We start from the raw sequence: 24,232 nt of genomic DNA on the forward strand, positions 1-24,232 counted from the left end.
ACCTCAGACACTTCTCTATTTAATATATCTTTTTAAACACAATATATTGTAGGAAGTTCTCTCCCACATTATTTATGAAGGATCATATTTAAAACCAATATAATTGCATTACTTTTAGAACTGCTATTAGTAGCTGGTAAGAGCAAATCTCTGTAAAAATAAACATTGTGAAACATGTAAGATCATTGTATGAGCGGTGAAATTATCAGCAACTAGCACATGAGTCCTGAGTTGGTCATGCCCTAAGGTCAATGTGAAACCATTTTATTTCCTGGTTAGACACCATAAAAGATATTCATAATACTCAATTAATTATTAATAAGAGTAACAAACCATGCGCAAACTCACAACTACTTCTATTCTAAAAGTGATATGACTGAAACAAAAATACAGGCCTGTGGTTTGAAATGATAGAGCCACAAATATAGTAAATATCTACTTTTCCTTTTAATGTTCTCCATACTGCTGTTCGAATGAAATGCTAAACATGATTAGCTTATGCAAATGCACATGGTAAAGTTAAAAAGCATTGTTACAATTCTTAAATCCGCTGAAAGCTTTGTAGAAGACATGAGGTGATACAAAGACTTTTTTTTAGATTTTTAAATATTTCTAACTATTATATTTCTATCAAGTTAAATCTCCCAAAACTCTACATTTGGTTTAGTAATCTTCAGCATCCAAAGCAATCTATTGGCATATAATATGCTTCTGAATTGTTGGAATACATTATAAAGCAATCTCTTTTACACAATGCACTGCAGAAATAGAATTGAAGAGAATTTTTATTGTTATCTATTACTTTTATAACATGACCAAGTTATTACATTTTTTATAAGAATTCAATGCTAGGAAATGCTTTGCCTCTACAGGAAAACAAAACAAATAATAAAAAACAACTAAAATATTAAGCTTGTTTATTTATAACACAAGGACTAGAGATCTTTTCAAGTATTTTTTTTTAATGTATTGGCTTTCTGAAAGCTGATGCAAAATAAGATTTCTAGCTTAATTTTGACAAATTTTTACCTGTAAAATAAATTTTAGTATAATTATTACACTGTTTTTATATTTATTAAACATACACATACATCTGTATATTTTGTGTTACTTCACTTAATGTTTCATATGGCAGTGAAACTGATTTATAAAGATATATTCTGTATTTCAATGTAAATATGGGTCTTTCTGCCAAACAACAAAACATTTTTTAGCTATTAAAGCCATATTTTATAATCCTGGATTTTTACATTGCCTTGATCCTGGCTAATCCAACTTTATTTTAATATCTCCTTGTTTCTACAAATATAATTTGAAGATCTTTACTGTATTTTGAGATTTTAAGAATGCACTTATTCATTAATGCATTTAAGAAATATTTTAATTTTTCTCAATATTATAGTTTTTTCATATCTCCCTTGATACCTAAAAATGTACATGTCTTTATTGTTCAAGAAGTTTTGCTTTGTGTTTATTTAGATAAGTTAGAGGCAAATTTATTTACTTTTACTATTGCCATATAAGACAATCATCCAAACATGTGTACACACACACACACACACACACTCAGTTTAGTTTTCAGAAAATAACACATTTATATCTTAAATAACTGTACTTACCTTAAATAATGTATTTTATAGCTAAATTTTTAACAATTCAGTTATGTGATTGAAATGTCTTTAATTGTCATTTTGATAAACAGTTGATATCAGAAATTTCAGTTAACTCAATCTAATCCAAAATTTTGCACGGATATATTTTGTCAGTTCTGTGGTTGCCTCTTGCTATTAAAGGTTGCATACTTAGGACATTATACACAAATTTCTAATTAATCTGAAATATTTAAGAGCTCAACTGTACTTAAGAAAGAAAACACTTAAATATATAATCTTAAATAATGCCTTTACCCACTTGAGTGATTCCTTGGTTCATATCCCTCCTGTGACCACTGAAATCGTTTTTAACTTTGGGTGCTTTATGTATTTGAGGATATTTTCAACACAGCACAGCATGAAGTTATTTTAGCAAAAAGGCTATCATTTTGGTGGGTTTCTGACACACTACAATTATAATTAAACCACAAATTAAAATTAGTCAAAGAAATTAAAGCCTAACATTTGATTTGCAGCAACCATTTCCACACCTCCCATATAAATCATGAAGTACCATATCCGAAATTACATTGCTTTCTTCAAGACACACCACTAAATTTTGAAGAGGACAATGAAAAAAATTAATCCATGCTAAAATTCACCCATTCACAAATATCGCTATTATGACAGTTATTGAGCTTTCTATTATAAACAAGACAGTTGTATGTCCATAATTTTAAAATGAAGAGGATTTGGGGTTTTGTTTACCTCCCATAACTCAATGTTCAGGGTGGATTACTCTAATTGCATGCAAAAAATCTATTACTATTTGACTCTCTGATCTATAACTTTGCTTTATATCTGTCTACCCTGTGAACTCCCAAATGCTAAAACACTTTCTCTCATGCTGGGAAGAATTCCTGACTTCAGAATCTCATACTATCATTATAAGTGTTCCTTACAACTAAGTGAGGCAAAGCCTGTAAAAGTTTTTAAAAAGTATAAAAAATCATGATAGAACTTTTTTCCCCCCCTGCTTGTGTTATTTTGGAAAAACTGCACTCTCCTATTTTATAACTGTAGCACTAGTGGAATTAACACATGATAAATATTCAACAAATATGTAAATAAGATTCAGTACTATTATAACCATGCTTTTATAATTGTTGTTAAATATAGACCATGAATATATTTCCAATTATATACATGTGCGTGTATGTATATATGTGTATATATATAACATATATATAATCTGCAATATGTATATATAATATGCAAAATGTATATGAAAAAGTGCTGTTTTTGCAGCAGGTTTCTCCATTTGGGATTTTGGAAAACCTCATTTATTTTGGTTAAATGGGATCATTACAGTGCTTTTGCTCTGCAATCTGGAAAATGTGTCCTTTTCTCTTTAGGAAAGCGATCCTCCAAAATGAAATATTTAACAGAGCAAAATCACCCTAAATTAAGGCTTTCACTTTGATGCAGTTTTAATTTCTTCCCATCTCACGCCCAGCTGATTCTAATCTGGAACAGTATATACAAGTGGAGGAAGTACTTTTCTCAGTCTGTTGAGATCTTGCTTCCAGGCGTATCCTGTTTGGCTCAGGTAGATTACTTTAAGAAAGTATTCATAAGTGGAAAATTTTTAGTTGCTCTTTAGTCTCTGTTGTCTTCTACAGGGCACGTGCCAGGGTGCAAAGTGTCTGCCATGACAGGAGAATCAGGTGAGAAACTCTTTGTGCACCCAACATTTTGCTTGACGTCATTGGGTTGGATCTCTTGGGTCCAGAGTCACGGTGATGAGTGCTATGACACGTCACAGCTATATGAGTCCAGTTTAAATTATTCCTGTCTTCCTTATAGCCTCATATTCAGCGTTACAACTCCAAATTATAGAAATTCACTGTGCTTTTTCGGGATATCCTAAAATTATTTGCACAGCATTGTATTCATGTTCGTGAGGGGAAATGAGTCAGACACCGATGCTTCCTTTCTATCAGGATGGTTCTGCACCTAAACCGAAACCCGCATCCTTCCTAAGGCTTACAGGCTTCAAATAATATGGCCCATTCTGTCGCTGGCTTTATTCCCCACGGCCCATTCTGTCTCATTCGCTTGCGCTGTATTGGCCATCTATTATGCCACATACATTCCCATCCTAGGGCATTGTCACTCAAGATTCTGTCTGTTAAATTTGTCCATCAGTTGTTCACCAAAGCTGATCCCTCACTTTATGTCAAGTTTTATAAATGTAAAATGTCACTCCAATTCTCCTGATTTTATTTTAATTTTATTCATATTGTTCAACACTATCCAACATTTCATATATGCACATATTTATATACAAGTGTTTGCTCATATGTGCATGTATATATTACATGCATGGGTGTGAGTGAGTGTTCTTTTTTCTTCAAATAGAATGTATAGTACATTCATGTGGGATTGTCTTTCAATCTAATTGTTCTTGTCCCTCATTTTAATACACAGAACAGTAACTGGGCTGCATTCAGACTCAGTAAATACTGTGTGGATAAATAAACCATTGATCAAATGAATCAGTATCTAAGAAATATTTCTCCAGCCCTGGCTGGCGTAGCTCAGTGGATTGAGCGCGGGCTGGGAACCAAAGTGTCCCAGGTTCGATTCCCAGGCAGGGTACATGCCTGGGTTGCAGGCCATAACCCCCAGCAACCACACATTGATGTTTCTCTCTCTCTCTCTGTCTATCTCCCTCCCTTCCCCTCTAAAAATAAACAAATAAAATCTTTAAAAAAAAAGAAATATTTCTCCAAAGTTATAAAAAGGGGTTGGCATCATCCTCAGATTTCAAAAATGTAGATTGTCCAGTTGTGCTCATTGTTAATAAACTCCTTAGTTCACTTTTGTTTGGTTGATCCACTACTACATTTTCAGAAGGCTTAAGACATATGAAAATATTAATCAGTGTTAATAACATTACTGTGACTTACATGTAATTACATAGACTTTGTGAACTTCAGTAGATTTAACTTTATATATTTCATGTTAGTACTCAAATATTTTTAGAATATAGAGCCATAATGTAAATAATATAATAGATTTTTACTGCTGAAATGTATTGTTCTAATTATTTCCATGTATTTAATAGGTGCCGCATACATATAGTCTTTCCTGCCTAAAACTTAGTCTTCTTCCTCTGTGTTTAAATGTTTGTGGCATGTCCTAGGTATATGTATATACACATATGTACACATGAAATGGAAAATTATATTTATTGTTGAGAATAATGGAAGCCCAGTCACTATTTTTACAGGATGCAAATTACATTCAATCAGCATGACATCATTTCCCTGATTACATCTCTACTAAAGTCACCTCACTGTTTTGCTGCCTAAGACATCCCCATGGTTTCATTTGGGATCATTGTTAAAAGGGAATGTTGAATTTTAATTAATCAATGCTTATAGTTTCATTAAACAAAAAGCAAAGATAATACATTTTGAGCTGTATATTATAGAAGTTTTAATAACAAGAAATACATACAAATGGAACCTTTTGTGTAATGATTAGCATTCAATCAATACAACATAAGTTGAAGGCAACAGGCTAGACTTGATAATGAAGAGAACCTGCAAGCTATAAAATATTTTTATGGTCAAGTCACATGCCACTTAAACAACAGTAAAGAAAACATTTTTTTTTGTTATTGTAAAACTGTGTTGTTGTGCACACTGTTTTATTTGTTGGGTGTTTGAACTCCTGCTCTGCAATTGCTTTACGGGCCATGACTGAGGGAGGGCTGTCCTGCACAGGCCCTTTGTGAAGTGCCTGGGGTTAGGCTTTTGTTCTGTGAGAATGAAAGAGGACTGGGTGGTTCAGGCCAGGCTTAACTCTGGGCATATTTTCTGACCCTCGCATCAAACAGAGTTACAGAACCAAAGATCCTGAATTCCATGGAGGCCAAAATGAACAAGCTCATTGGCCTGGGTGGAAGGCAACGGTCACCTGGAGGACTTGTACGAATCCTGCTTCTGGACACGCAGTTGGGACTCACACGAGGCTTCTGTGAGGTCAAGATTGCAGATGCACAGGTGGCACTTGCATGTAGATAGTTTTCTTTTTTTTTTCTTTCTTTTTTTTAGTTTTCAGTCATATTTCATAATATACTATGACTTTTATCAATCTAATTTGAAATAATTCCAAATGTAAGTGCAAATGCTATTTGGTTAACTAACTACATTGTTCACTAGTGTTATCAATTATTATAATTGTTATTGAAACAGTAAAATGAAATTAGTGAGAAAAATCATAATGAAAAGAGCAAACACTATGTTTCCTATGTGGTAGTCACTATGCTGTTTTATATTCATTTTATTTTTTTTTAATTCTCACAGCAATCATTTTTGTAGACAAAGAAGGTGTTACTTAGTGAGTTCAACACCTAGTAAGTGGTGCAACAGTGCTCATATTCAAGTTTATAGTACTCGGAAACACAAGTTTTCCACTATTACACTGTAGTTCTTTAAATAATATATTTTATTTCAATTAAAATATACATTATGATAAAATAATGGCTGACCTTTGCAACACAAACTAACTTGAGATACAATTTATTAAGGTCTTATAATTAGTTTGAATCTTTGTTCTATTTATGAATTCCTATATTACCAGGTCATTTTTAAAATTGTTTTCATGTTCCCAATTGAACATTTTACGTAGTTTTATAGATATATTCAATCTTAGTGCTTTGCTTTGTTTTTATTTTCTTTACTTGTTTTAAATTCCTTTACCTTTTATATATCAAACCAAATAGCTTAATATCAAGATTTAGCCACCTGCTAGTTGATACTGTAGCTCTTCCCAGACTTTCTCTGTATCTTCTTAAAAATACTGAGAGATCAGTGTATGTTTTTACGAATTATCATCATCTTATTTTCTAGCAGCTTCAATTTACTAATTATTTGTTCTTTATGACACAGAATTTTGAATCCTTTCTCTTTTTCCTTCTAATAATGTCAGTTCCCACCACCACCATTCTTCACAAGGATTTTGTCCACTGAGTCTAAAATCCAATGGGCCGAGAATGGATTCATGCCAGCAGGTGCCCAAATCCCTGGCTTGGTTGCCTATATTGGAGATCCTCATTCTTACAATAATTTCTTTAGCCTTACTTCTGCCTTTCTGGAGCATCGCTGGAGCTGACAAAGTACGGCTCTTACTACAGACACATCATTCCCTTTGTCACTTGTTCCAGAGGTAAAATTGCTTTAAAGCCCCTCTTACATGTAAAATTACAATTAAAGCATCAAAAGTCAACAGCAGGATACTGAAGGAAATAACACAACTGAGCTATCAAATTGTTCACAGGCAAAGTGTAGAAAGCGGTGACTATAGGATTATCTTCTGGCATGTCATCTGAGGTTTGATAGTCTTATGTTTAGGCATGGCCCTTAGTGATAAAACTAACACAGAGAAAGTAAGGCTGACTTCATGTACCACACTCAGTACCCACGTAGACACACTTCAGCAATGTCTCTCTGTCATCATCCTTCAATACTCTAAAGATTATTAGCATGAAAATTAGGGCCCTTCTCCTTTCTCATGTGTACAAACTGACATCAAAGGATATGCTATTGAAGATGATGATTTTGCTTTGTTTCAAATTATTTGAAAGCCTTTAGGTATTATTTTTTTAATTAATGTAAAGTTGATATATAATATTATGTTAGTTTCAGGTATACAACATATGAATTTGGTATTTGGGTACACTGTGAAGTAATGCCAATAAATCTAGCTACCCTTCACTACCATACAAAGTTACAACATTTTTTGATCCTATGATGAGAACTTTTACAATTTATTCTGACAACTTTCAAATATGCAATACAGTATTATTATCTATGGTTTCCAGGATCGACATTACATCCCCATGACTGATTTATTTTATACGGTTACGTACCATATAACAATGTGTCAGTCAAAGAGGAACCACATATATAGTAGTGGTCTCGTGGGATCATCACGAAGCTAAAAACTCCTATCAGCCTTGATGCTGTGATGCTAGCTTCCCTAGCATTGCAGTGCAAGGCATTATTCATGCATTTGTGGTGATGTTGGTGAAAGCAGATCTACCCCACTACCAGCTGCATAAATGTGTAGTACATACAATTATGTACAGTGGATACAGTGCATAATAAACAACTATTTCACTGTTTATATATTTACCATATTATACTTTGCATCATTATTGTGGAGTTTATACTTTCACTTATTTAAACAAAAACATTTGCTGTGAAACAGTGTGCTGTGTTACACCGGCAACAGACTCACACATCACGTGTTCACTGTGTCTCTCGACTGCATCACTCTGTCCTGCTTGATTTGACCCCTCATTGTTTGGTACAGTAACATGCTGTACAGGCTTGTAACCTGGGAGCAATGGGCTGTGCCAAATAGCCTAACTGTGTAGTAGGCCGTACCATCTAGGTTTGTGTAAGTGCAGTATATGATGTTGGCACGATGATACAATCACCTAACAGCCCATTCTTCAGAATGTATCCCTGTGGTTAAGCAGTGCAGGACAGTATCTGGAAGATTGTACCCTTTGCTCCCCTTAGTTCACTATTGAGCAATTTAGTTCACTCCAACCGTCTTTCCCTCTGGGAACCACCAACCTGTTCTTTGTATCAATGAGTTTTGTTTGTGTTGTTAGTTTGTTTTCTTATTATGTCCTGGACCGTATTAACAAGATATGCAGGGTGTGTTATAAGCCATAAATAAATAAATTTACATTCTTAGTGGGCAAAGTGGTCATTATATAATATCACCAAGCAGCAAAGCAGTCCCTTTTTTCTTAACATATTACATTTATGATACACATACAATTATAAATGTGCTCAATATTAAATAAAGAGTAAAAAACAAAGAAAGTTTTAAAATCATATCTCAAAGTTTTTGAATTAGTTGAGCATTCATAGCTTTAATGGAATACATTGTTTGTTCATGAGGTGAACGAAAAAACCTTCCGGCTCTGTAATTAGGATAGATATACTATTTAAAATGATCTGGTGATTTTTTAACTATTTCTCCAAGAAACACAGGAAAGGAAGAAACATGTTCATTAAAAAAACATTTTTAATTAAATGAACCACTTTTCCCCACTTTCCATCATTTACCACTGAGACTATCCATCTTATCTGTGCAGTGTTATTGCCTCCACCATATTTATCTCCTAATAAAATGAATACAATTTTACAAGTAGTCCATGCCTTGTAAATATAAACTGTTTCCAAACCTGGAATTGTTTGCAAAGTTGTGGATCACTTTCTCAGTCTGCAGTTACACTGTGTTATCATTTCATTACTCTGACATTTTATGTTTTATAAGGACAGATTGTAAAATATGTTGATATCATAGACTGCTTGGTAATTTACTTGTATTTCTTGCTGCTTATAACATTTTTTGCTTCTGCCTGCCTGCTAAAATTTTTATTAATTCAAATAAAAATACTATTAGAATTGTGAAAACAATAACAATTATTTTGCACCTTTATGCCATGCTGTATAATTATAGCAATATATATTTGTTATGCAAAAAATAAAGTTTTCTTTCTTTAAATATTATCTTTAAATATATATTATTCCTGTTCTATGGTCTTTAAAATAATCTGTATATCCCAAACTATAATATGTTTAAAAATAAAGTATACTATCACATGAAAATTTATTTAGAAACAAGTCAGATTATAAAATAAACAGATTTGAACATATATCCAATTGTGCATAAAACAAATAAGACCCTTAATTTTAGTTTAACAACTTCATATGATAAACTTACTAGGTGTTCAATTTTCAATCAATTTCATTAAAATACTTGACACAACCAGTCACTCTAAAAGATGAGCAAAAGAATAACACCTAGATGCCTTAAATGTTTGTGGAAGGTTTTCATACTTGGGTATGCAAGGTATTCAATATCGGTAATATTGGCATTTTTCTATAAAACTAGTTTTTCTTAGAGAATTCGAAAGTTAAAATATCAATTAATTAAGGGACACCTTAGCAGGTTCTTAGTCTGATAGGTTTGATGGTAGTGAGGATAAAGTTTGTCTCCAGCTAAACAAAGTTGGGAGTCTTGTTGCAGGTAGATAAAGAAGCTATTACGATCTGCAGACAGCTGCTTTGGTTGAATGAGTTTGTGCTTCGTTTATCATAACAATGGGTGATAAGGCTAATAAAAAGTGGTGCACTGCTAATGGTGGTGATAAGAAAAGACAGGACATTATTCTTGAGTAAACCTAGATAGAATCAAATTCTGGAGTGGCTTGTTTCTGGGTAAGCTGTCCACTTTAAGCACAATGAAAGGAAAAAGAAAAAGAAACCGTTAATAAAGAATATGTTTAGAGAAAATATCTTGAGATTCTGAAAATCTCTAGTTCCTTATCAACTTTTCTACATAGAACCATTATTTTCAAAATGCAGTTTTGATCATTTAAGTTTTTCTTGTGAACATGCCAGAGAACATTCATTGAACACCTTGCTTTAATGTGTAAATATGAAAAACAACATAGAAAGATAGGCATTAGATAGTGTAGAGCAAGTCAATGTTATTTGAGGGATATTCTAGCAATATAAAGTGCTGGTTGAGTGCATAGAATCATATTTTCAAAAAGTAGCTGATATTTGAAAATTGAGTAGATTCACTACATAAACTAGAATATTCTGGTAGAGGAAACAAACACAAAGGCAGGTGTGGAAAAGAATGGTGTCAGAGTGAATTGCAAGCAATTAAGTTTATATGAGAAAAAGGTTGAATACTTTGTTGGTGGGAAGGCAGACTGGTGAAGCCACTGTGGAAAACAGTATGGGATTTCCTCAAAAAACTAAAAATGGAACTGCCTTTTGACCCAGCAATTCCACTGCTGGCATTATATCATAAGAACCCTGAAACACCAATTCAAAAGAACCTATGTACCCCAATATTCATAGCAGCACAATTTACAATAGCCAAGTGCTGGAAGCAACCTAAGTGCCCATCAGTAAATTAATGGATAAAAAAACTATGGTACATTTACACAATGGAATTCTATGCAACAGAGAGAAAGAAGGAGCCCCTACCCTTTGTGACAGCATGGATGGAACTGGAAAGCATTATGCTAAGTGAAATAAGGCAGGTGGTGAGGGACAAATACCATAGATCTTACTTGCAAGTGGAACCTAATCAACAAAACAAACAAGCAAGCAAAACATAACAAGAGGCATTGAAATAAAGAAAAAACTGACAGTAACCAGAGGGGAGGCAGGAAAGGGATAATGGGGGAAAATAGGGAAAAGTCCATCAAGGAACATGCATTGAGGACCCATGGACAAAACCAAAGCAAGGAAGGATGGAGGGTGGGAGTTTGGGGTGGGTGTGTGGAGGCAAGTGGTGGTGGGAAAATGGAACAGACAACAATAAAAAATACACAAAAAGAAAAAGGTTGAAACTGAGGTCTAAAATGGTAACTCTTTGACAGATCATTTTAAATTCTAGTGGATGGTGTGGAATCAGCTCTTCATCCCAGAATTTGATGTTCTGTAGCTGAAAGACCACCTACATCAGAACTCTCTAAGGGACTTTCTACATTTTTGGAATCCAAGGTGTGCCAGTGTTTTACTGCATCATAATCCCTCTGGGTGTGGTCCAAGAAATCGGCACTTGAATAAACCCCTTGATTTTATTATGCCCAACAAAATCTGAGCTCCGTTTTCTACTAATGAAATGTAATGGGAAATGAGCATACTCCATGCATTACCCGTGATGATACAATGGTGAGTTAGAAGAATGTGTTACATATTTGTTTGAGTTTATCAGGAGAGAAGAGCAAGAGCAAGAGCAAGACTAGAGATGATTTATAGATGAGTCTAATGTACAGGTAATTATAGTGTCCTTCATCTTGCCTGCATATCACATAGCAGTATCTAGGGTATCTTCAGACAAGAGACTACCCATCCACATCCATCTGCTTTCAGGGTTTTAGAATATATTGTATTTTAGCTATGCTGGGTTCATTTGTTTTACCTATTTTTTAAATCTCAGTTTATGGAACTTGCACCTAAGCTTTGAAATCACATGTTTGTGAATTGTTTTGTGAAAACCATTGAAATAAGTATCAAATTGACTTCAGTACTCCTTCAAAATGCTAAAACAAGTAATTTTTAAGAAAGCACATATGTTTATGCTATTTTATGTGTGTGTGTGTGTGTGTGTGTGTGTATCAGTTAAAATAATGGAACTACATCCTACTATTACTGGAGGTTGACAGAGCTTTCTTTCTGTAAAGGAAATGAAGTAGCCAACAAAAATAACAGCATACAAAATAACCTTGAAGTTCAATTATTTTAAACTGCAAATTATTATCTTGCTTAAGAATTTTAATATCTCCCATCGTGACAGTGACCTTCAATTTTTTTAATCACAGAACTTATCATGAATAATTTTGAGCACTAACCCAATGACTGATTGCACTTAATTCTACACTGCTTCATGCTCCATGGTTCTATTATAAATGTAACAAAATATTTCAAAAATAGAAATTAGCTCAAGAAATAAAGGTAAAAAAGATAAATATTTAAAAACATACTGATAGTACAAATTCTTTAATTTTATGTTAAGTATGAAACAGACTTTGCACATGAAAAGTCAGGGCACGGGATGTCATATGGTACACACTCAATAAAAGTTACACCACGTTGTCGTTGCTGCCATTGGTGTGACACTCTTCCTGGCGGGAGCATCTCTGTGTTAAAGTGGCATGACCCAGCAGATTTTATTTTCACTCTCAAAATTTCTTTTTTCTCTTTCTTTAAAAAAAAAATTATTGTTGTTTAAGTACAGTTTTCTGCCTTTTAGCCTGGGCTTTTGATTTTGTGTCCAAGTAAGTTATTACCAAATAATTTTATACTTTAAATAGTATACTTAATGTAGAGGATAACTTTATGTAGATAATATATATGTAGATAATGTAGATAATATATTCTAAATGAATATATTTAATTTATATGTGTATATATGTATATCTACATATTCTAATGTATATATGTAGATAACATATTCTAAATGAATATATTTAATGTAAGTCAATGACAGATGAATAAATATAAGATTGCTTTAAATATTTTGATTTATTTTACAATCATATACTTTGCATCGGAATGCAGTTTTCCATACCTCAGCACTTCATTTTCAAATATAAAAGAAAGTTCTGATTCTGTCAGGTTCACTATACAAGAATTCAGGGCCTAAAGCCACAAATAGTTGAAGCTGCACTTCTCGTTTTTCTTGTATTTAATTAAAAGAAAGTTGTGTTTGTGTCTTTCCCTGAGGTTGCATTTAATGCTACTGATATTAAAAAGTTTTTCTTTCAAAAATGCAGGTACAAATTTTACCTCAAATCCTACTTAATAAGAATTTTACCTCAAATCATACCTAAAATAAAATTTTGTGATAAAATAGATTTCTAGATAAAAATAGTGAAGGAAATTGTTTTCCACAAAAATGAGAAATAAAATAAAATCACAAAGAAAAATTATAGCCTGATATATGACAAATATTTTGAAACACATTTTTGAAAAATAAGGTATAGTCTCAACCTCAAGGCAAATTAACAACAGACATAGTGAATGAACATTCCAGACAATGAAAGTAGTAAAATTGTTAATTAAGGTGTTTCATTATCAACTGTCTACAAACCAGTTTCCTAGAATAAGTACTGATAGAAACATAATTAGTTTTGGTCCTATTTGTATATTATACATAATAGTTAATAAAGAATATTAAAGTATGGCTCAAGAAAACTGAGTTCACACAGACCTCCATAAGATAAAAAAAATTACAAACCATAATCTGGCAGAGTCCAGAATTTAATTTAGGGGAAATAAAACACAGAGATAAAATCTATATCAGAAATAATAGAACTAGAATAAACACAATATAAAACCCATTGAAGGCATAGAAGACAGGTTTGAGGAAATCACAAAAAAGAAAAATGAGAAGAACAAAGTTATAAACCTGACTGTGGAAAAGATGAGAGATAAGAAGACAGACTATTCTGTGCATGAGTAATTAATATTACTAAAATAACAGAGATGAAATTTGAAATTGAAGAATATCCTGAAAGATACAAGAAGCAAACTTAGGAAAGAAGGGACAAAACTGCTTATGGGAAGGAGAATATTATTCCAGGAGAATTTATTTCAACAAAAAACACTGGAAGTGAATTCATTAACTCAAGTGTATGTATATTGTCTATTATATGGACATCAAACATAGAGAGGGAGCCATAACCTAAACTGTAGTAAGCAGCATTAATTATTAGTCATTGATGGAGACCCAATATCTGGGAGTTCAAGAATTCATGCTCCAGCTCCAGTGGGAGTACCTAACGTGGACACTATAACAGCTTCTCTATCTTAACCCCTGTTTTGTAATTTATAAATGAATTTCACAAAATAACTTAAAGGCACCTTCTGGACAGTACATTAGATTATGTGTATAGGGACTTAGAATTCCCGACAGAAATGAAATATTCTCTAATTTAGCAATTTTCAACCAGTGTGCCACCAGAATTTTTAAAACTTGCAATCCCTGACTGTGTAGTCTGGGACTCTGACCCCTTTTCCATTAAATTGTCAAATTAAAAAAAATGACAATAGCCAACAGAACAATAGCTGTCCCATGTGAATAAATCAAAATAATACCTATTTTATTGTCACATTGGCTAAAATATATAGGTTTTGGTTTGCTGCAGAGTTTTAGTAATTAGTTTATGTGTGCTCTGAAATTAAAAAGGTTGAAATCGCTACTGTCAGGTATTGTACACAAACTTTCAAGAACTCTTCAGAGTAAAGCATCCACGATTACTTTAGGTTTCCTAGGGGGAAAAATTAGACAAAATTCCCACAAAACATATGAATATAAACCAACAAACTCAGAAATGGAGAAAACATCAAAGGAACAGTGGTAAGTATTAAATCTACCAAAATAAGATGAATTACTTGCAGCCATAGTGCTTATGGTAACACAACAGACATAAAGATTACAAAAGCTGACACTGCAGTGTCCATACTGCAGCTACGGGACTTAGGAGGACCACCAAATAGTAGATTTGCAGGGTTTTTTTTGTAGAAATGAGTCACTGGATACTGTTGAGTCCTCCCAAATGAGGACATGGCCCTCAACCCAGGCATGTGCCCTGACTGAGAATCAAACCAGTGACCTTTTGGGTTGTGGGATTATGCCCAACCCACTTACTGAGCCACACCAGTCAAGGCAGTTTTCAAAAAAGACTTTACCAATTTATACCCACATTAGGATTTGTTAATATTTCATTTAGAATATTTTTGCTTAATGTTCAGAACAAAATCAGTCTATTCTTTGTTTTTTATAAGTTGTTTTGTTTTGCTTTGCCTTAATCAAGATAATGTTGAGCTCATTAAAAGAGTAGAGAAGGTATTCTCTGGAAGAGTTCGTGTAAAATTAGTGAAGTTTCCAATCACCCATCTTATCTCATCACTACTTCATTACTTGGTTCATGTGTAGATCAGCACCTATGGCTTGTTGCTCCTTTTGACTTGTAGTTTTATGGTTCTTGCCTGCCTGGTAATTGCTGAATAAATGCTCTATATTATTTCTGCAAAAATATAAATTATCAGTATTTTATTTCCTCCAAAGAAGAACCGGTTTCTTTATGGCGAGCAGTTACACGATGTTCAAACCTCCTTAATTCTGTCCAGGGTTGTCAGGTGTCAAGGCTGTTATTCACTATGATGAACTAGGAATCACTGGAGAGATGGTTGGTTTGAGGGCCGAGACAGTAAAGAAGTAAGCCTAAAATAACTTTTGTCAGAAAGACATGTAGAACTTAAAAATACGATTTTATTTTATTCACAGATCAACTTTATAAAAGTAATTATTCCCATTAATGGAAATCGAGGGTCAAGTGCCTTCCCTAATGACTGGTTTAATCCCTCTTCTGATTTAAAATTTACCTTTTTTTCTCATCCATTTATTCAATAAAATTTATTGAGTATTTTTTTTGTGTGCCAAGAATGATATTATACTTTGAAAATGTAGAAGGTTAGGCTGCTCTAGAGATGGTCAGAAGCAATTTGTTCATTTTGAAATTTCTTACAATATATTACTGTGGAGAATTCTGTTTTTGCACAGGACACAGTCATCCTTAATATCAGGGTAGGAGAAAATATAGTTAGATACTAGTGGGAATGCTATGGGCTATTTTATCCTGAGTTTTTATTATGTAGGTGGGTATTCTTTTAGGGAATATATGCTGTATCAAGAAAATGTAATGTGTTTGATGTGACTCTCAATCAATCACCGCACTGGGAAGTCCAGCTTCTGGTAGCCTAACCCTGGCGCAGCAGGCGGGGCTTTGCCCTGAGGCCAGCCTGGGCTGAATGGGTGCTGCTGGAACACCCGAGACTACAAGGATGCACACACTAGATGCGCCAGTGTGCATGCACTAGGAGCAGACTGCATACTAGCCTTACTTGGTGGGTTGGGCTCCTGTGCCCAACAAATCCCAGCACCTCTGGCTATCTGGGAAGATTTGCTGGCCCTATTGCCTCTTGGCAGGGAGGGAGGGAGGGAGGGAAGGAGGAAGGAAGGAAGGAAGGGAGGAAGGAAGAGAGGGAGGGAGGAAAAATCACAGAAATTATATTCAGAATAATAAAGTACATTATAATTTCAAACTACAGTACTTAGAAATATTGGAACAATTGCATGCATTTTTTTTAGAGATGTAACTTAGATATTTCCTAGAGGCTTATGGTGCCTATTGGTAAGCACTTAGATGATGGTTAAAATACGTTGTTCAGCAGCCAAAAGGCTTCATGATGAATTCTATAGGTTAAATTTGTACTTATATCTATCTAGAAATAAGAGATAAATTGGCAATGCTTTAAGAATTAGTATGTATTCCGTCAACTGTGCAATTCATTAAACATTTGAAAATATTGTACTGTTGAATCTAGGCTCCATCTAAAATAATTCTAGACTCCACCAAAAACAATTGCAATAACATCATATAATGAGCATTGAAATATCAGTTTAGTATAAATCACCAATTTTTAGTCTTTATTTTACATTCTTTAAAGTTAATAGTGTCAATCCAACATTGATGAAGAAATATTTCTAATCAACATAAATACTTTAACAGTTTAACTTATGAGAGATAATTTGTTCATTTTATGTATATTACGTACATCCTAAGGTAAGTTGTCAGGCCAAGACTTCTGTTTTTGATCTTTCACTTGCCTTCAACAGGACTATTACTCATCCATTTATATCACAGCATCGAAACCCCAGGCCATAGCTGACTCTAAAGAAATTGATCCAAGTCAGGACATCCACATTTTTGCATCAGATATTGGAATTGAGAAAAATAATTAATTTTAATCATTTTGACTTACTTGAATTGAGAACTTGGGAATTCTTGAATTGTGAAGTGAAGATGTTTTCAACAGGAATATTAAGAAGGAAAAACCTGTTCCCAGAAAAATAGAGGGGTGAAGTAGAAACACAAAGAGGCAGAGATGTGAGTCCATACATGTTAAATAAAAGCAAGTCAACCAGCCTTGGCTGGCGTAGCTCAGTGGAATGAGCACGGGCTGGGAACCAAAAGTGTCCCAGGTTCGATTCCCAGCCAGGGTACATTCCTGGGTTGCAGGCCAGAACCCCCAGCAACCGCACATTGATGTTTCTCTCTCTCCCTCTCTCTCTCTCTCTCATACACCTCCCTCCTTTCCCTCTCTAAAAATAAATAAAAATAAAATCTTTAAAAGCAAGTCAACCAAGAAAATCTATTAAGTTCCTGAAAACTCTTCTATTCCAGGTGCCAGCCTGTAAGAATTCTGGTGCCAGTTCTTGGTCTTTGCTTCTAAAAGGTGCTCTGGAATCCTTATGATCAACTTAATTTTCTGCTTCTGTTCTTTAAAAACGATACACTGTTACATGGAAGAAACATCTTGAATATCAAATCAGAGACTAGTAAAGGATAAAGAATGTGAGGCAATTGTTACCTGATAAGGAATCCTAAAAATATTAAGTATACTTTAACATGGAAAATAATGGATTAAAGTATTATAAATGATTTTTATTTGAATCTAATTATATTATTTGAAGTCAGACATTATACTCAATTACTTAATTTCAAAATCACCATTTAAATAGTTTGATGACAGCAACTCTTTAAAGATAAGTGTATTTTTAAATAAATTTATCCAGGTATATTCTTAATGCAGTGATATATTTATAATGAAAATTCATATTGAAATAAGTAAAATTATTAAATAAATTCCAGAGGTATAAATTTAATCAGTAACATAGCAGATGCACTTTCATTTCTCTGTAAAAGAAATACAATATAATTTTAAGACATGATGAATTAGAGAATTTCCAAGATATTAAAGTAAAATAGAACATGCATTTAGAAAGGAACAATACATATTAATCCTCATGAGAAAAATTATGATTAAATAAAGTATATGATTTGTACATTTCTTTTTAACATTTTGAATAAAGCTACTGCTTATTTTTTTAAAAATAAAATCATTGCTTGAATAGTTTCTTTTACACTTTGGTAATTTTTCAAACCAAACCCTCCATTTTAATTATAGTTCTTTAACCATTAATACTATGTCCTAATTAAGTAATTAATTAAGTCTATAATAATTGCTTTAAAGATAACATTAAATTTACTGGTGTTTTAAAAATAAATTCAGGTGATGGGACTTTAATGTACAATTTAAGAATTTATTAATATTTAAAAAAACAGTCATTGCTTTTGTGTTCAGTCAATACTGAGTTTTTGAAAAATAGTTATCAATTTTATCATTTCTAATATTTCATGCTTAAGTGTACTTTATGGAAAAGGATATATCTTACTTTTAGTGAAACTTCTTTGCTTAGCTATTAAGTATTTATACTCATTTATGCCAATGGAAATAATGTGACCAATAAAGATTAATTCTACCTCTTTGTGAAGTGTGACCTTCTATGACTTGAACTTTGTGAACACTTTTTCATGCTTTAGCCCCAAATGAGAATTTCGAATACTATATAGTTCATACTTATAAAGAAGTTTCTATTTATCTTGACAATTTGGAGAGGAAACATAAACCCTACTTTTGTTTGTCAGCTTATTTTCTTCATTAGATTCCCATGTAAGTGAAATCAGATGGTGCTTGTCTTTCTCCGATGGGCTTACTTTACTTAGCATAATGTCCTCAGCTCCATCCATTCTGTCACAAAAGGTAAGAGGTTTCCCCCCCCCCTTTTTTATAGCTGAATAGTATTCCATTGTGTAACTGTACCACAGCATTTTTATCCACTCACCTACTAATGGTTGCATGGGCTGTTTCCAGATCTTGGCTATTGTAGAAAATTCTGGATTGAATATAAGGGTGCATAAATTCTTTCAGATTAGTGTTTTGGGTTTCTTAGGATATATTTCAGGGAGTGAGATGGCTGGGTTAAAAGGCAGTTCCATTTTTAGTTTTCTGAGGATATTCCACACTGATTTCCACGGTGGCTGCATCAGTCTGCATCCCACCAACAGTGCATGGCTCCATTTCCTTCACATTCTCACAGAGCACCATGCAGAGTACTGATGATATGTTATTTAGCTATATACTCGAAACCTGTATGGTTTTGTGAACCACTATCACCTCAATAAATTCAATGAACTTTTTCTAATTTTAAAAATATGTGCTTTTCCCCTGTATTTTCTTTTTCTTTAAGATCTTATTTACTTATTTTTAGAGAGGGGAAGGGAGGGAGAAAGAGAGAGAGAGAGAAACATCTATGTGTGGTTGCCTCTCGTGTGGCCCCCACTGGGGACCTGGCCAGCAACCCAGGCATGTGCCCTGACTGGGAATTGAGCCTATGACCCTTTGGTTTGCAGCCCAAGTTCAATCCACTGAGCTACGCCAGCCTTGGCTTCCCTGTATTTTCTATGTGATTAATATATTCTTTTTCCAGCAATTACAATGAGATTATAAGCTAAACTTTTTATGAGCAAGATTTTTGAAAAATTTAATAAAAAATATTTTATTTTCTAGTTTGAATATAAAAAATCTTAAGGGTAATACACTAGATATAACCTTATGCTATGTGTTAAGATTTGTGATGTATTTGAAAGTAGACATAATATGCTTAACAGATTAATTGGGTGCCAGACATGAGGTAACGAGATGATTTAAGAACAATTCTGAGGATTTTATCTTAAGAAAATGGTGGTGTCATTAAAAGGACCCAGTAATTATCTTTGTAAATTTAGTGAATACTTTTGTTTCCTATATAATCTGAAAACAAAAGGACTCATGTGTATTTGGTATTTTATTAAATTTACATCATCATTATTATTATCTATAGTATTTTTGATACAACATACCTAAGCATTTGATGTTACTCCTAATCCATAATATGAGACAATCTTTTAGTTTTGCATTAATGAATACACCTTTATTGCCCATGATGTCCCATGACTATGCCAATATTCTTCACATTTATTGACACTTAATTTGTAAGAAAAAGCATTTGATATAGATATTATGATTTAAAATTGACTATAAGTTAAATTGATTAGTATTTATGTCTGAAGGTAAAGCAGGCATTGTGTAAATTATCAAGCCAGAACAGCAAAATAAAACCAATCAGACATGGTGCATTTTCAATTAAGTCACTACTGCCTCCAAATGAAAACCAGTTGTTCTATCTGGAAGGATTTAGAGCAATACAGAGAGAGTGTGATGCTTCTCAGGCCAAAATGGCAGCTCTAGGCTGATGGTGAGTGTCTGGGTACCAGTCTGGAGAGCGCACTACTGCCAATCTGTGAGGGGGCTCCATCCAAAACCTGTGTCTGCCATGTTATTCTTTTTGAGATCATGGACATTAAAAATCATGCGGAGGAAAATATGCAAACAAGTTGGACTTTGGTAGGTAGATTTGGAATTGAAATTAATGAGGTTTTGGACACTAGGGAAAATGTCCCTCTTTCACTCCAACTTCCTACTGTGCTAGCTCCTCCATCAGAACTGAAGCTAGTTTTCAATTCAAGCCAAGTCAGTATTTTGAGACTATAAAACCTGTCCTGCAACACATACTTTTCTAAGTATTAAGCAAGTATAACAGAATTTTGATCTCTGTTTTCAAAAAGCTTAATATAGTACAAGGAAGAAAGATATGAAAAATAAGAATGCCCTGGGATGGTAGAAGTAGAGTGGAATTCAAAATGCAATTGAAGGTTCAGGAGAGCAGTGTATAACTCTCCTGAATAGTTATAAGGAAGCTGAATAAAATGGGTTACACATACACTGAATCTTGAATCATGGGCATAAAACTTGCAAATGGATGAAGTGCAAATTGACATAGTAGTTAAGATAAAAGATGTCTTTGTGGGTCAAATAAACAGAAAAATAAATTAGCATCAGGAATATAAGTGGTAATCAGAGCTCAAATACCAGATAGTCAACACTACCATAGGAGTTTGGCTGTTACTCAATCTCAATTTATTAAGAAGTATCAGTGGAATAATGAAATCAGGTTTGTGCCTACACCATTTAATATGTTCATTTTTATAACTAATATTTGTTGAGTGACTATAATATTCAAAACACTATGAAATTATAGTTTCCAAGTAAAGGGAAACACAAAATGAAAGAATGCATCACCACAAAATGTGCCTCTTAGTCATAAGGATTACTTTGAATTAAAGACATTTTTTTTTAAAAAGCAGATGCAAGAAGGGAATCTCCACTTTTCATTCTGAAGATAGGAGGTAAATCTCCCATGTGAAAGGTGCCCTTCCTGTACCAGAAAAAAAAAAAAAAAAATTCTTTGACAGGAAGTCAATGCAAAGAGAATTCTGTCCAAAAAAACTTAGTTAAAATACATCTTAAGTTTCTTTACCTCCTATATATTTTAAAAATTTCCCATAATTGCCTCACCTTGTTCAAGCTAGTATAAAAGAATTGAGGTTTTACCACTTGTTTGGGTTTTATTGCTTATGAGGGCTCTCATATCATGGAAAACTAGTATATGTGTATGCTTTACTCCTGTTAATCTGTTTTGTGTGAGTTCAATTCTCAGGACAGGCTGAAAAACCCTCAGGGGGTAGGATTGCTTCCCCTACAGTAGAATATGCTTAAGACTAATACAATGGTCATATATATATAGGGAGCCTTTGCAATTTATTTCCTAACATCTGCTTAAATCTGTTAGTTAATCGAGTTTTATTAAAACTTTTGATATTGCAATAAACACACAATCATATTGAAACAGTGCTAGGTTATATTTACCAACAGAATGAATTTATTGCACCCAAATAGGAAGAGAGAAACTTGCTTGTTTGCTTTTCATCTTTGGCTAATTTTATTTCTCTGTGTCCAGGGTTCTGCCCCAGATTCAAAATATGTTTAAATTGCTCATCTCTCATTTATACATGAAAGACACATATATTTTCTAATATAAGATATCTTGTAAAGTATCAAGAACATGTTTAACATCCCTTCATTTTTTGCTTAGTTATTCAACATGATGAGCACTAGACTCATCACTCCACGATCTGGGTAATATAATGAGCAAGACAGACGGATGCCTGCCATAGAGGAATTATACTTTAGGAAACAGAAAATAATAAAATGAATGACTCAAATAAATACAGAGTATTCAAGTGCTATGAAGGAAATTTGACTCTGTGATACAGAAAGACAAGGGAATGGCCTCCGGGAAGGGATGCTATTTCAGTTGAGATGCACTAGGTGCTCAGGACCATGAAGGCCAGTTGTCAGGGGCAGGAGCTTTGAAACAGGGAGAGTGTGGCACATTTGTTCTTGTAATTGCCAGGAGATACTGTGATCATTAAGAGGGTAAATGAGCTAGGGTGTTCTAAGAGACAAAATCAGCAAAGTGGGTTAGATCATGAAAGGATTTCTAGGTTCTGGGAAAAGGCTTTGATTGCAGTCACCTAAAGCAGAAATGATAGTCACTTTACTAAAATTGTGGAGATAGAAAATAAGGATGCATCAGAGATGCAGTTTGGAGATAGCATGAACAAGACTTGAAAGTGAATGGAATATGAGAGTGTCTAAGCATTTGAGGATGCATTCTAGGTCTGGGTATACTGATTTCCAGGAGAGAAACTTCTTTCTCCTAAATAATATAATTTTACTGAATCTACTGTGTAGGATTTCCTGAAAAGAACAACAGCAATAGCATAAGGAAATCTCATGTCCACTACTTCTTCTTTCCCTAGCTTTCCTTTGTGGTAATTATAACTTTTAACCTTTTCAGTAAAATAATCAGTTCATTTTATTATTTATTTTTATTAATGGAACATATAAACATTGTGCTATCCTCCAAGAATAGATGTGGTCAAATCATACAGATTTTTCTGTGTGCTTCTCTCATGATTCATATTTTCTAAATATTCTGTTAAAACCAGTGGTATTTTCCCATTGAATCAAAAGCCATCTGTAAGAATGTTTTTATTTTTCATTTCTAAATATTTGAGAATAGTTTTCTTATCTAGTTTTCACAACACTGTTCATTGAAGAGACTATATTTTCTCCATTGTGTATACATGAAGACCTTGTTTAAATTAATTGACCATATATGCTTAAATTTCTTTCTGGACTCTCTGTTCTATTTCATTTGTCTATGTATCTATTTTTATGCCAGTACCATATTGTTTTGATAACTATAGCTTTGCAATATAATTTGAAATCAGGGTATGAGATTCCTCTAACTCTGTTCTTTTTCAAGTTCAAGATTGCTTTGACTATTCAAAATCTATTGTGGTTGCATATGAATTTTAAAATTGTTTTTTCCTATTTCTTAGATGACTTTTTTCAAATATAAACTCCTAAATACGTAAACACCAGTCCTATATTTTTCATGTATGTCTTTCTGGTCTTCAGTTTCAATAACTTAAAAGTATAAATACTGTAACAAAAACCTCACTTGCAAACTTCTGAAATTTTTAAAAATTTTTCTAAACTTATTTAATTTTGAAAAATAAATTAATTCTAAATTTTAATCAAGTTTTACCATCTTCACCAAGGCAGTGTGATAGAAGTTTAAGATGTAGCATTTATTATTCTAAATTCTGATAATTAAATATTTTGCTATGCTATTTGTGTCTTTTTGATACATTAAAAAAACTCATCCATTTTTATAAGTTTATTTATGAACTTTTAAAATCAGAGGCAGATTTATTTTGATTCAGGAATTTTTGAGTTACACTTATTTACTACAATAAAATATTAAATTTCTTTACATTTATTTTCTACACAAACAATCAAGTTGCAAAAATAATCCCATTGGTTACCAAGTAGAGTGGTCTTGGCACAATACTTTCATCAATAATCTTTTCAAATGATGTGCCAACAAAAGATTTCTATAAAAATGATTTTTATGATGTCAGAATGCATGCATATATTGCAAGGCAAATAATGAATCAAATAGACTGTCAACCATATGGTTGAAAATATAATTACTAGGAATCACCCCCAAACTGTGCCATAGTATCTCCAGCATCCTTCTGACATATTGCTTGTAATCTTTTCACTGACCAGTTCTTCTTTGTATTAAGTTGTTACAAA

Source organism: Phyllostomus discolor, chromosome 11 (assembly GCF_004126475.2).
Source record: "Phyllostomus discolor isolate MPI-MPIP mPhyDis1 chromosome 11, mPhyDis1.pri.v3, whole genome shotgun sequence".
NCBI classification, from domain to species: Eukaryota; Metazoa; Chordata; class Mammalia; order Chiroptera; family Phyllostomidae; genus Phyllostomus; species Phyllostomus discolor.